Below are 12,617 nucleotides of genomic sequence, written 5' to 3' on the forward strand. Positions count from 1 at the left end.
AAAAGGGGGAAGAGCAAAATGAGACAAAATAAAGTGTCAGTGGCTGAGAGATTCCAAACAGAGTTGAGAGGTTATCCTGGAGGTTATTCTTATGCATTAAGTAGATATCACCTTGTTAACCAAGATGTAATGGAGAGGCTGGAGGGAACTGCCTGAAAATGTAAAGCTGTGTTACAGTAGCCATGTTTCCTGAAGATGATTGTGTAATGATATAGCTTTCACAATGTAACTGTGTGGTTGTGAAGACCTTGTGTTGGATGCTCCTTTTATCTACCTTATTGATAATGAGTAAAACATATGGATTAAAAATAAATAATAGGGGGAATAAATGTTAAAATAAATTTAGTAGATTGAAATGCTAGTGATCAATGAAAGGGAGGGTTAAGGGGTATGGTATGTATGAATTTTCTTCTGTTTTCTTTTTATTTCTTTTTCCAGATTGATGCAAATGTTCTAAGAAATGGTCATGATGATGAACATACAACTATGTGATGATATTGTGAGTTATTGATTATATATCAAGAATGGAATGATCATATAGTAAGAATGTTTGTGTTTGTATATTGTTATGTTGAATAAAAAAAAATGAGGGAGTCATTAAGACATTCCCAAATAAACAAAAGCTGAAGGATTTCTTTACACCAGATGAACCCTACAAGTGATGCTAAGGAGAATTTTGCAGATTTAAAGGAAAAGACAGTAGGTGATAGATCAAAGTCACATGATGAAATAAAAATCTCCAGTGAGGGTGATGACATGGATAAATGCCAGTCTTATTGTATTTTTGTTTTATAGCTCCACTTTCTACTTCCTACAGGATCTAAGAGGCAAAGGCACAAAATGAAAAATCAATGGTTTGGGGCTCATAATGTATAAACATGTAATTTGTTACAAGAACTACATAAAAGTGGGAGGACAAAGGAGTATAAGAACATAGTTTATGTATGCTATTGAAGTTAAGTTGATGTAAAATAAAATGAGATTGTTATAGATTTGGGATGTTAAATTTAAGCCCCATGGTAGCTTCAAAGAAAATATCAGAGAATGTGCAAAATCATAGAGACAGAACATAAGAATACAGTTTACCAGGGGTGGGGGGGCAGTGCAGAGCTAAGCAAAATGAATGTAGGGTTTCTGTTTAGGGTGAAGGGAAAGTTCTAGTAATGGATGGTTGAGAGAGTACTGCAACATTGTGAATGAGATTAATCAGCAAAAACCCCACCTTTAAATTATTAAAGGACAGAATCAAGCTTCTGAAGTGAACTTTTTAAATTCTAACAAGACCATTTTGTTATTGACTTGTTCCTGTAATTGCTGCTTATAAAACATGTTATGAATTATAGCAATTCAAATTTTTCTTCCCAGAGCTGCATTTTTAAGAAGAAGATAAATTTTTGGTAGAGTTTTTATTAAAAAAAATAAAAGATATTCTTGCCTAAAATCTTAAGATAAAAAAAAACATAAACATCCAGATATTTGGGAGATAGATTCCTTTGCCAAATGAGAGCATTTTATATATAATGCACAAGAAAATATAAGGAAGTCAGTTATTAAAAGGGAAAGAATAGCAAATCATATACTAAGATGAACAGAAAAAAACAGCCCTGAAGTAAGGAATGAAATTCTAGTTTTCTGTTGTAATACTTTATTCAATGGGCTCTTTGTTGGGCACTGCCCAGATATGGCACATTTCCTTATAGGTGTGTTTTATTTCCTCTTGAACAGAGGATAGGACAGGGTCAAACATGGACGTGTGAGGGGAACCCACATGTATCAGAACCCAGATTTCAGAGTTTCCTGTCTTAATGCCCATCTTAAGACATAGGCTCAGCTCTGTTGACGTTGGTCAATGGTTGGTTTTATATACATGACTGATTCTGGGAAATCAATTCAGGAAATCTTTCTGTCCTTGAAAAACACAAAATCAAGCACTTTCCTGTGGCCTAAGAAGAACTTGAGGTCCTATATAGGGCTTTTGCCTTTTCCTAATATGCCCCAAAGGGAGAACTCATTAATATTTTTCCAAATCCAATCATTATGGCAGAGGAAACAAGAAAAAAAATGAACCTATTCTTCTTTGTCCATGCTCAAAGCCAGACATGTATATGACTTTATTTATTCCTTACAACATTCCTGCAATGGAAGTGCTGAGAACACTGATTTGAAAGGAAAGGTCTAAAATGTTGGAAGGTTTAAGCAGGGAAAATGGGATGAGATTTCTGACTGGTCTAAATGTGGGAAAGGCTGGGCAAGAAGTTTCAGGCAGCCCAAGAACAAAGAGGAAAGGAAAAGAATTAGGATAACTCAACTAAGTACAGTTATGACACAGGACAGGTTAGAAACCTCATGAGAATCACAGGTTTCTCTGTAGTACTGAAATTTTATTATAGTATGTTACCTCTTCTAAAATAGAAAAGTTAATTAGAATTCCAAGATAAAGTTTCAACTCTCAAAGACACTTTTTTCTTGATATTTTATAAAAGAAGAAAAACAAACTCACCAAACAGACCTGATGCTTTGTCAAGTGAACCTGTCACTGCAAGGTTAGGTGTCTGAGGGTGTGCCAAAGCATTGACCCTGAATTATAGGTTGGGAACAATATGATCTCACTTCCAACCAGTGCAGCATTCATTATGTCCCCAGTAGAAGCACTGACAGTGTCAGCAAGGGAAATTGAAGCTATCTCTGAGAAACTTTTGACACAAGATTTTAAAAATAACATGAGCAATTACTAGTGTTTAATAAGAAAATCCAGAGAGGACAAAATATCTGGCAGAGAAATTTGCCTGTGCTGTGAAGAAACATACAGTGCCTCATAAGTGGAACTCAGGGGACTTTGAATGGTTTGAACAAGTCCATGGAGGCTCAGCATCAACAATAAACTCCCATGTCCCCATGCTGACATTTCCATTTACCACATCTCCTCTTCTGACCCCTTTCTATGCCACCTTTCCTATGGTCTAATCTGCATTTGCTGCCTGACCAGATGTGGCAAATTTGACTTTCCAGGAGCCAGGGATTCCTTTTACCTATTAACCCCATGGGGGCTATTCTAGTTTGTTAGTTGCCAGAATGCAATATACCAGAAATGGAATGGCTTTTAAAAATGGGAATTTAATAAGTTGCTAGTTTACAGTTCTAAGGCCAAGAAAATGTCCCAAGTAAAACAAGTCAATAGACATATCCACTTAAAGGCATCCAGGGAAAGATACCTTGGTTCAAGAAAGCTGATAAAGTTCAGGGTTTCTCTCTCAAGTGGAAGGGCACATGGTGAACACAGTCAGAGTTCCTCTCGCATCTGGAAAGGTACATGGCAAACATGGTCATGGTTTCTCTCTCATCTGGAGGGGCACATAGTGAGCATGGCATCATCTGCTAGCTTCTTCTCCTGGCTTCCTGTTTCATGAAGCTCTCTGGGAGGCACGTTCCTTCTTCATCTCCAAAGGTCGCTGGCTGGTAGACTTTGCTTCTTGTGGCTATGCTGTTCTGCTCTGCTCTCTCTGAATCTCTTTCATCCTCCAAAATGTTTCCTCTTTTATAGGACTCCAGAAACTTATCAAGACCCATCCAAATGGGTGGAGACATGTCATCACTTAATCCAGTTTAACAACCACTCTTGATTAAATCACATCTCCAGGGAGATTATCTGATTACAGTTCCAAACACACAGTATTGAGTTGGGATTATTCTGCTTTTATGAAATGGGATTTAGATTAAAACATGGCTTTTCCAGGGGACACACACCCTTTCAAACCAGCACAGAGGTCTCTTGTTTTCCCATTGCTGAGAGAAATGTCCAACTCTTAGACTGCTATCTAAGTGATCTAGGTGATACAGTGAACTTGGACCAATAGATTTCATCAACTTCCAGGCATTGTTCTTCATACTGAATATATAGAGTACAGGTTAGCAAACTTTTTCTGTAAAGGGCTAGATAGTAAATATTTTAGGTTTTGTGGACCATGGGGTCTCCCTTGCAACCACTCAACTCTACTGCTTGAAAGCAGTCATAGATGATATGTAGCTAATTAAGCATGGTTGTGCTCCAGTATAACTCTATTTATGAACAATTAAATTTGAAACTCATAATTTCACCTGGTATGAATACTTTTTGTATTTTGCTTTTTTCCATCCATTTAAAGGGTGAAAATCAGACAAAGGCTTGATATCCTATATATACAAAGAAATCATACAACTCAACAACAAAAGAACAAACAACCCAAGTATAAAATGGGCTAAAGATATGCATAGGAATTTTTATAAAGAGCAAATACAGATGGCTCAAAAGCACATGAAGAGATGCTCATTTTCATTGGCTATAAGGGAAATGCAGATCAAGACTACAATAAGATACCACCTCACATCTATAAGAATAGCTGCTATTAAACAAGCAGGAAACTATAAAAGTTGGAGAGGATGCAGAGAAACTGTGACACTTATGCACTGCTGGTGGGAATGCATAATGGTGCAGTTACTATGGGAGAATATTTAGCAGTTCCTTATGAAGTTAAATATCAAGTTGCCTTATGGCCCAGCAACAGCACTAGTTTGTATATACCCAGAAGAGTTGAAAGCAATGACGCAAACAGACATTTACACACCAATGTTCATAGCAAAATTATTCACAATCACCAAAAGATGGAAACTATCCAAATGTCCATCAACAGATGAGTGGGTCAACAAAATGTGTTATATACATATGATGGAATATTATGCAGCAGTAAGACAAAATGATGTTCTGAAACACCTGACAAGATGATGAGTCTGGAGGACATAATGCTGAGTGAAATTAGCCAGACACAAAAGGATAGACACTGTTTGATTCCACTTTTATGACCAGCATAAAGGTATAATCAGAGGCTTACATTACAGAACATAAGGGACTTAGAGATACATAGAAGCTAGCGATAGATGATGAGGTTGAACTCCAATGTAAGGGAATAGATAGGAGTGAGTGTGGTTCTCTAGTAGGTCTATAAGTAATATTACCTTATAGAAGATGAACAAGATGGAAAGGGGTTGTATAGACTTATGTGTCCCACTGATTCACATTACAAATATGAATTAGTTCTTGCAAGAATTACATCAAAGATATGATTCCTGTACAAAAAATGTTTAAGTCCAGGGTACAGGGGAAAAACTGCTATTGCATGCTATAAGTTATGTTCGAAAGGAAACCATCAGCACTCCTATGGCAACAGCAGAGGTAAATAATGGGGGAAGCGACAAGAGTTAAGAGGAAGTTTAGATTTCCTTTATGGTGAGGGTGTGTTTATTGGTTTTCTCTCGGGAACAATGAAATTATCTAAAAGTGAGAATGTTGAGGGACTGTGGACTTTGGGCCCTATATATGATGCCTGATGAACGCAGGTGGCTGAAGGATGCACTGATGGAGAAATATGTTGGCAAACAATGGTGTATACTTATGAACAAAGGTTGTGGTGCTACAAAAAGGAACAAAGTCATCAGGCATGCAATGATGTGAATGAACATGTGGGACACTGGGGGAGACAAAATAAACCAGAAACAAAAGAACAAAGAATTGTGCGGTCACATTTAGAAAATGTTTATAAGAAAATAGGGGCCTAGATTGTAAGCTTTTAGAGCAGACATGTTAAGTCCGAAGTGGTGATCATTGTTTCTGGATTTTGAGAGGCTGTTATATATATATAACATAATATTTAGAGATAAGAATGAAACTGAACAGGTTGGGGTTAAAGTAATTCAGAACACAGGGGTAAGGAAAACAGTGTCTATATTTTAGAACCACACATACATACTCTTTGAGACCAATGAAAGAAAGGTTTATTTGATCTGGAACTGAAATTTTCTGTAGAGCATAATCTAATTCAACCTATTTTTATAGTTCATTTGAACAATTGAAACACAGGGAGCCCAGAACAAGAAAGAGGTCCTTTAATCCTGTATAGATTATTGTAATGCCTGGATACACCCTAGAGTATATTAAGCAGATAATCAAAAACTATTGGCAAAATCCCCTGAGGGATGGGAGAAAGAATATGGAACTATTAAGCCTTACCATCAGGGAGTCCCTTGATACTGTGCCAAAATTCAGGGACACCCAAATAAATAGGCCATGCCCTCAGTCAGGAGGCTTACTCTTGTAAAGCTTATGTAGGGAGTGGAGAAGGTTAAACCACCTATAGGCATGCCTAAGAGTTACTTCTGGAGGAACTTTTTATTGCTCAGATGTGGCCTCATTCTCTCTAAGCCCAACTCTGCAAGTGAAATCATTGCCCTCCCCCCTCTGTGAGACATGACATCCAGGGGTGAAAGTTTCCCTGGTAACATGGGAGATGACTCCTAGGGATAAATCCAGACCTGGCACCGTGGGATCAACAATTCCATTCTGACCAAAAGGGGGAAAAGTAGTGTAACTAATAAGGTATCAGTGCCAAAGAGAGTTCAAATAGTGTCACGGGGTTACTTGGGAGGTTTTGTTATGCAAACTTCAGTTAGACCTTGCTGCCTATCATAACCTGCTAACCCTCAATCCATCACATACAAGGGAAGCCCAATAAGACTATGCATAGATTTCTCAGCAGAAACCATGGAGGTGAGAAGACAGTGGGATGGTATATTTAAATTATTAAAAGATAAAAAATGCCAACCAAGAATTATTTATCCAGTAAAATTGTCATTCAAAAGAGAGGGAGAAATTAAAATATTTTCAGACAAAAATTCACTGAGAGAATTTGTGACGAAGAGACCAGCTCTGCAAGAAATACTATAGGGACCACTAGAGATAGATTCGAAAAGACAGAAGAGAGAGGTATGAAAAGAGTAGAAAGGAAGACTATGAGTAAAGGTTAAAAGAAGGAAAATTAGATATGACTTATAAAATCCAAAAGGCAAATGGCAGAAGAAAGTACTACCCACCCAGCAATAACACTAAATGTCAATGGATTAAACTTCCCAATCAAAAGACATAGACTGGCAGAATGGTTTAAAAAACAGGACCCATCTATATGCTGTCTCTGCTCAAAGGACAAGCAAACATTTGCACACCGATGTTTATAGAAGCATTATTTACAATTACCAAAAGATGGAAACAGCCAAAATGTCCATCAACAGACGGGTGGCTAAACAAACTGGCATATACATACGATGGAATATTATGCAGCTGTAAGACAGAATAAAGTTATGAAGTGTGTAACAACATGGATAGACCTTAAGGACTTTATGCTGACTGAGATTAACCAAAAACAAAAGGACAAATACTCTATGGTCTCACTGATATGAACTGACATTAGTGAATAAACTTGGAATATTTCGTTGGTGACAGAGATTATCAGGAGGTAGGAAATAGGGTAAGATAGTGGGTAATTGGAACTGAAGGGATACAGATTGTGCAACAGAACTGAATATGAAAACTCAGAAATGAACAGCACAGTACTACCTAACTGTAATACAATTGTGTTAAAACACTGGATGAAGCTGAATGTGAGAATGATAGAGGGAAGAGGGCTGGAGGCATAAATGAAATCACAAAGAAAGATAGATGATAAAGATTGAGATGGTATAATCTAGGAATGCCTAGAATGTACAATAATAGAGACTAAATGTACAAAATTTTAAAAATGTTTTTGCATGAGGAAGAACAAAGGAATGTCATTACTGCAGGGTGCTGAAAATAGATGGTGAAAGTGAGCTCGCGGCCCAGCAGGTGCTGCAGGTTAGGAGGAGCGGCTGGAGGCCCATCTGATTTGAGTCCTGATCTAAAGCTGTTGTTCACATATTGGGGTTAACAGAGGTTTGCAGCCTGGGGAGCACGGAAAAGCGTGGGCAAAGAACAACTGCCATTGTACTGGATGGGTTGCTGAACTATTGAATTGCTTTCATCTTTTGACCACACTGCAAAATTGTCCGTGGAGTTGAAATATTTGTTGCAGCAATTTCTGGCCTTACATAATTGAGCTCCCGGGGCCACGGCAGGGAATGGACACACAGCGTACCCCAGTCTGGACTGGCTAGTCTGACTGCGAGAAACGGCTGCGGTGAGATCCCCGAGTGGCGCACCACCCCCCGAGAGGCGGCAGCTGTGGTGGCCGGAGCTCCTCCCTCCCTCCTTCCCGGGCCGGCTGAGAGTCTCGGAGAGGCAAGTTTCCCAAGCCGCGGCGGCCGGCGCCCCTCTTTTGCGGGCGGCTTCCTGGTCCAGCTACGAGTCTTGGAACAGAGGGCTACCCAAGCCGCGGTGGCCCTCCCCCACGGGTGGCTTTCTGGTCCGGTGGCGAATTCCCCAGGCCGTGGCGGCCTGCGACCGATGCCCCTCCCCTGTGGGCAGCTTCCTGGTCCGGTAGCGAATTCCCCGGGCCCGCTGCGGCCGGCGACCGACACCCCTCCAGGGAGAGGAGGGAATTTCTAACAGTGGCAGGGACTGGGTCCAACCAAACACCAATAGGGAAATTAATAAAGGAGCCACAGGGTCCCCTCAAGCCATGGCGGCTGACGACAACACCACGCGTGGCCCCCCAAACCAACTGAGAGAATTGGATCAGAAATCCCCAGGCCACAGAGAACGGTGATGGGGGGATCCCTTCAAACACGTGAGACAAACGTGTGCCACGAGTGCCACCTACTGGGCAGGATAAGAAAAACAGAACCCAGAGATTTCACAGAAAAATCTTACAACCTTGTTGGGTCCGACACCCAGGGAAATCTGACTAAATGCCCAGACGCCAGCAGCAGAAGATAACGGTCCATGCTCAGAAGATTGAGAATATGGCCCAGTCAAAGGAAAAAACCAATAGTTCAAATGAGATACAAGAGCTGAGACAACTAATGCTGAATATACGAACAGAAATGGAAAACCTCTTCAAAAAGGAAATCGAGAAATTGAGGGAGGACATGAAGAAGACATGGGCTGAACATAAAGAAGAAATAGAAAAACTGAAAAAACAAATCACAGAACTTATGGAAGTGAAGGATAAAGTAGAAAAGATAGAAAAAACAATGGATACCTACAATGATAGATTTAAAGAGACAGAAGATAGAATTAGTGATTTGGAGGATGGAACATCTGAATTCCAAAAAGAAACAGAAACTATCGGGAAAAGAATGGAAAAGTTTGAACAGGGTATCAGGGAACTCAAGGACAATATGAACCACACAAATATACGTGTTGTGGGTGTCCCAGAAGGAGAAGAGAAGGGAAAAGGAGGAGAAAAACTAATGGAAGAAATTTTCACTGAAAATTTCCCAACTCTTATGAAAGACCTAAAATTACAGATCCAAGAAGTGCAGTGCACCCCAAAGAGATTAGACCCAAATAGGTGTTCTCCAAGACACTTACTAGTTAGAATGTCAGAGGTCAAAGAGAAAGAGAGGATCTTGAAAGCAGCAAGAGAAAAACAATCCATCACATACAAGGGAAACCCAATAAGACTTTGTGTAGATTTTTCAGCAGAAACCATGGAAGCTAGAAGACAGTGGGATGATATATTTAAATTACTAAAAGAGAAAAACTGCCAACCAAGAATCCTATATCCAGCAAAATTATCCTTCAAAAATGAAGGAGAAATTAAAACATTCTCAGACAAAAAGTCACTGAGAGAATTTGTGACCAAGAGACCAGCTCTGCAAGAAATACTAAAGGGAGCACTAGAGTCAGATACAAAAAGACAGAAGAGAGAGGTATGGAGAAGAGTGTAGAAAGAAGGAAAATCAGATATGATATATATAATACAAAAGGCAAAATGTTAGAGGAAAATATTATCCAAACAGTAATAACACTAAATGTTAATGGACTGAATTCCCCAATCAAAAGACATAGATTGGCAGAATGGATTAAAAAACAGGATCCTTCTATATGCTGTCTACAGGAAACACATCTTAGACCCAAAGATAAACATAGGTTGAAAGTGAAAGGTTGGGAAAAGATATTTCATGCAAATAACAACCAGAAAACAGCAGGAGTGGCTATACTAATATCCAACAAATTAGACTTCAAATGTAAAACAGTTAAAAGAGACAAAGAAGGACACTATATACTAATAAAAGGAACAATTAAACAAGAAGACATAACAATCATAAATATTTATGCACCAAACCAGAATGCCCCAAAATATGTGAGGAATACACTGCAAACACTGAAAAGGGAAATAGACACATATGCCATAATAGTTGGAGACTTCAATTCCCCACTCTCATCAATGGACAGAACATCTAGACAGAGGATCAATAAAGAAATAGAGAATCTGAATATTACTATAAATGAGCTAGACTTAACAGACATTTATAGGACATTACATCCCATATCAGCAGGATACACCTTTTTCTCAAGTACTCATGGATCATTCTCAAAGATAGACCATATGCTGGGTCACAAAGCAAGTCTTAACAAATTTAAAAAGATTGAAATCATACACAACACTTTCTTGGATCATAAAGGAATGAAGTTGGAAATCAATAATAGGCAGAGTGCCAGAAAATTCACAAATACATGGAGGCTCAACAACACACTCTTAAACAACGACTGGGTCAAAGAAGAAATTGCTAGAAAAATTAGCAAATACCTCGAGGCGAATGAAAATGAAAACAAAACATTTCAAAACTTATGGGACACAGCAAAGGCAGTGCTAAGAGGGAAATTTATTGCCCTAAATGCCTATATCAGAAAAGAAGAAAAGGCAAAAATGCAGGAATTAACTGTCCACTTGGAAGAACTGTAGAAAGAACAGCAAACTAATCCCAAAGCAAGCAAAAGGAAAGAAATAACAAAGATCAGAGCAGAAATAAATGAAATTGAAAACATGAAAACAATAGAGAAAATCAATAAGACCAGAAGTTGGTTCTATGAGAAAATCAATAAGATTGATGGGCCCTTAGCAAGATTGACAAAAAGAAGAAGAGAAAGGATGCAAATAAATAAGATCAGAAATGGAAGAGGAGACATAACTACTGATCTCACAGAAATAAAGGAGGTAATAACAGGATACTATGAACAACTTTACGCTAATAAATACAACAATTTAGATGAAATGGACGGGTTCCTGGAAAGACATGAACAACCAACTTTGACTCAAGAAGACATAGATGACCTCAACAAACCAATCACAAGTAAAGAAATTGAATTAGTCATTCAAAAGCTTCCTAAAAAGAAAAGTCCAGGACCAGACGGCTTCACATGTGAATTCTATCAAACATTCCAGAAAGAATTAGTACCAACTCTCCTCAAACTCTTCAAAAAAATCGAAGTGGAGGGAAAACTACCTAATTCATTCTATGAAGCCAACATCACCCTCATACCAAAACCAGGCAAAGATATTACAAAAAAAGAAAACCACAGGCCAATCTCTCTAATGAATATAGATGCAAAAATCCTCAATAAAATTCTAGCAAATCGTATCCAACAACACATTAAAAGAATTATACATCATGACCAAGTAGGATTCATCCCAGGTGTGCAAGGATGGTTCAACATAAGAAAATCAATTAATGTAATACACCATATCAACAAATCAAAGCAGAAAAATCACATGATCATCTCAATTGATGCAGAGAAGGCATTTGACAAGATTCAACATCCTTTCCTGTTGAAAACACTTCAAAGGATAGGAATACAAGGGATCTTCCTTAAAATGATAGAAGGAATATATGAAAAACCCACAGCTAATATCATCCTCAATGGGGAAAAATTGAAAACTTTCCCCCTAAGATCAGGAACAAGACAAGGATGTCCACTATCACCACTATTATTCAACATTGTGTTGGAGGTTCTAGCCAGAACAATTAGACAAGAAAAAGAAATACAAGGCATCAAAATTGGAAAGGAAGAAGTAAAACTATCACTGTTTGCAGATGATATGATACTATACGTCAAAAACCCAGAAAAATCCACAACAAAACTACTAGAGCTAGTAAATGAGTACAGCAAAGAGGCAGGTTACAAGATCAACATTCAAAAATCTGTAGCATTTCTATATACTAGCAATGAACAAGCGGAGGGGGAAATCAAGAAACGAATCCCATTTACAATTGCAACTAAAAGAATAAAATACCTAGGAATAAATTTAACTAAAGAGACAAAAAACCTATATAAAGAAAACTACAAAAAACTCCTAAAAGAAATCAAAGAAGACCTAAATAGATGGAAGGGCATACCGTGTTCATGGATTGGAAGACTATATATAGTTAATATGTCAATCCTACCTAAATTGATTTGCAGATTCAATGCAATATCAATCAAAATCCCAACAACTTATTTTTCAGAAATAGAAAAACCAATAAGCAAATTTATCTGGAAGGGCAGGGTGCCCCGAATTGCTTAAAACATCTTGAGGAAAAAAAACGAAGCTGGAGGTCTCGCACTGCCTGACTTTAAGGCATATATTATGAAGCCACAGTGGTCAAAACAGCATGGTATTGGCATAAAGATAGATATATCGACCAATGGAATCGAATAGAGTGCTCAGATATAGACCCTCTCATCTATGAACATTTGATCTTTGATAAGGCAGTCAAGCCAACTCACCTGGGACAGAACAGTCTCTTCAATAAATGGTGCCTAGAGAACTGGATATACATATGCAAAAGAATGAAAGAAAACCCGTATCTCACACCCTACACAAAAGTTAACTCAAAATGGATCAAAGATC

The 12,617-nt window shown here is 38.3% G+C and overlaps 1 long non-coding RNA gene across 3 annotated transcripts in view; it reads left to right on the forward strand.

Annotated features, from left to right (window-relative positions):
- Positions 1-7,961, forward strand: part of LOC143659056 (uncharacterized) — an 82,491-nt gene extending 74,530 nt beyond the window's left edge. For all 3 annotated transcript variants that reach the window (XR_013163415.1, XR_013163413.1, XR_013163414.1), the window contains exon 3: positions 439-7,961. This is a non-coding gene — a long non-coding RNA (uncharacterized LOC143659056). The remainder of the gene's footprint in view (positions 1-438) is intronic.
- Positions 7,962-12,617: the final 4,656 nt, after the last annotated feature.

The sequence above is a fragment of the Tamandua tetradactyla genome, chromosome 16, assembly GCF_023851605.1.
Source record: "Tamandua tetradactyla isolate mTamTet1 chromosome 16, mTamTet1.pri, whole genome shotgun sequence".
Classification (NCBI taxonomy): Eukaryota; Metazoa; Chordata; class Mammalia; order Pilosa; family Myrmecophagidae; genus Tamandua; species Tamandua tetradactyla.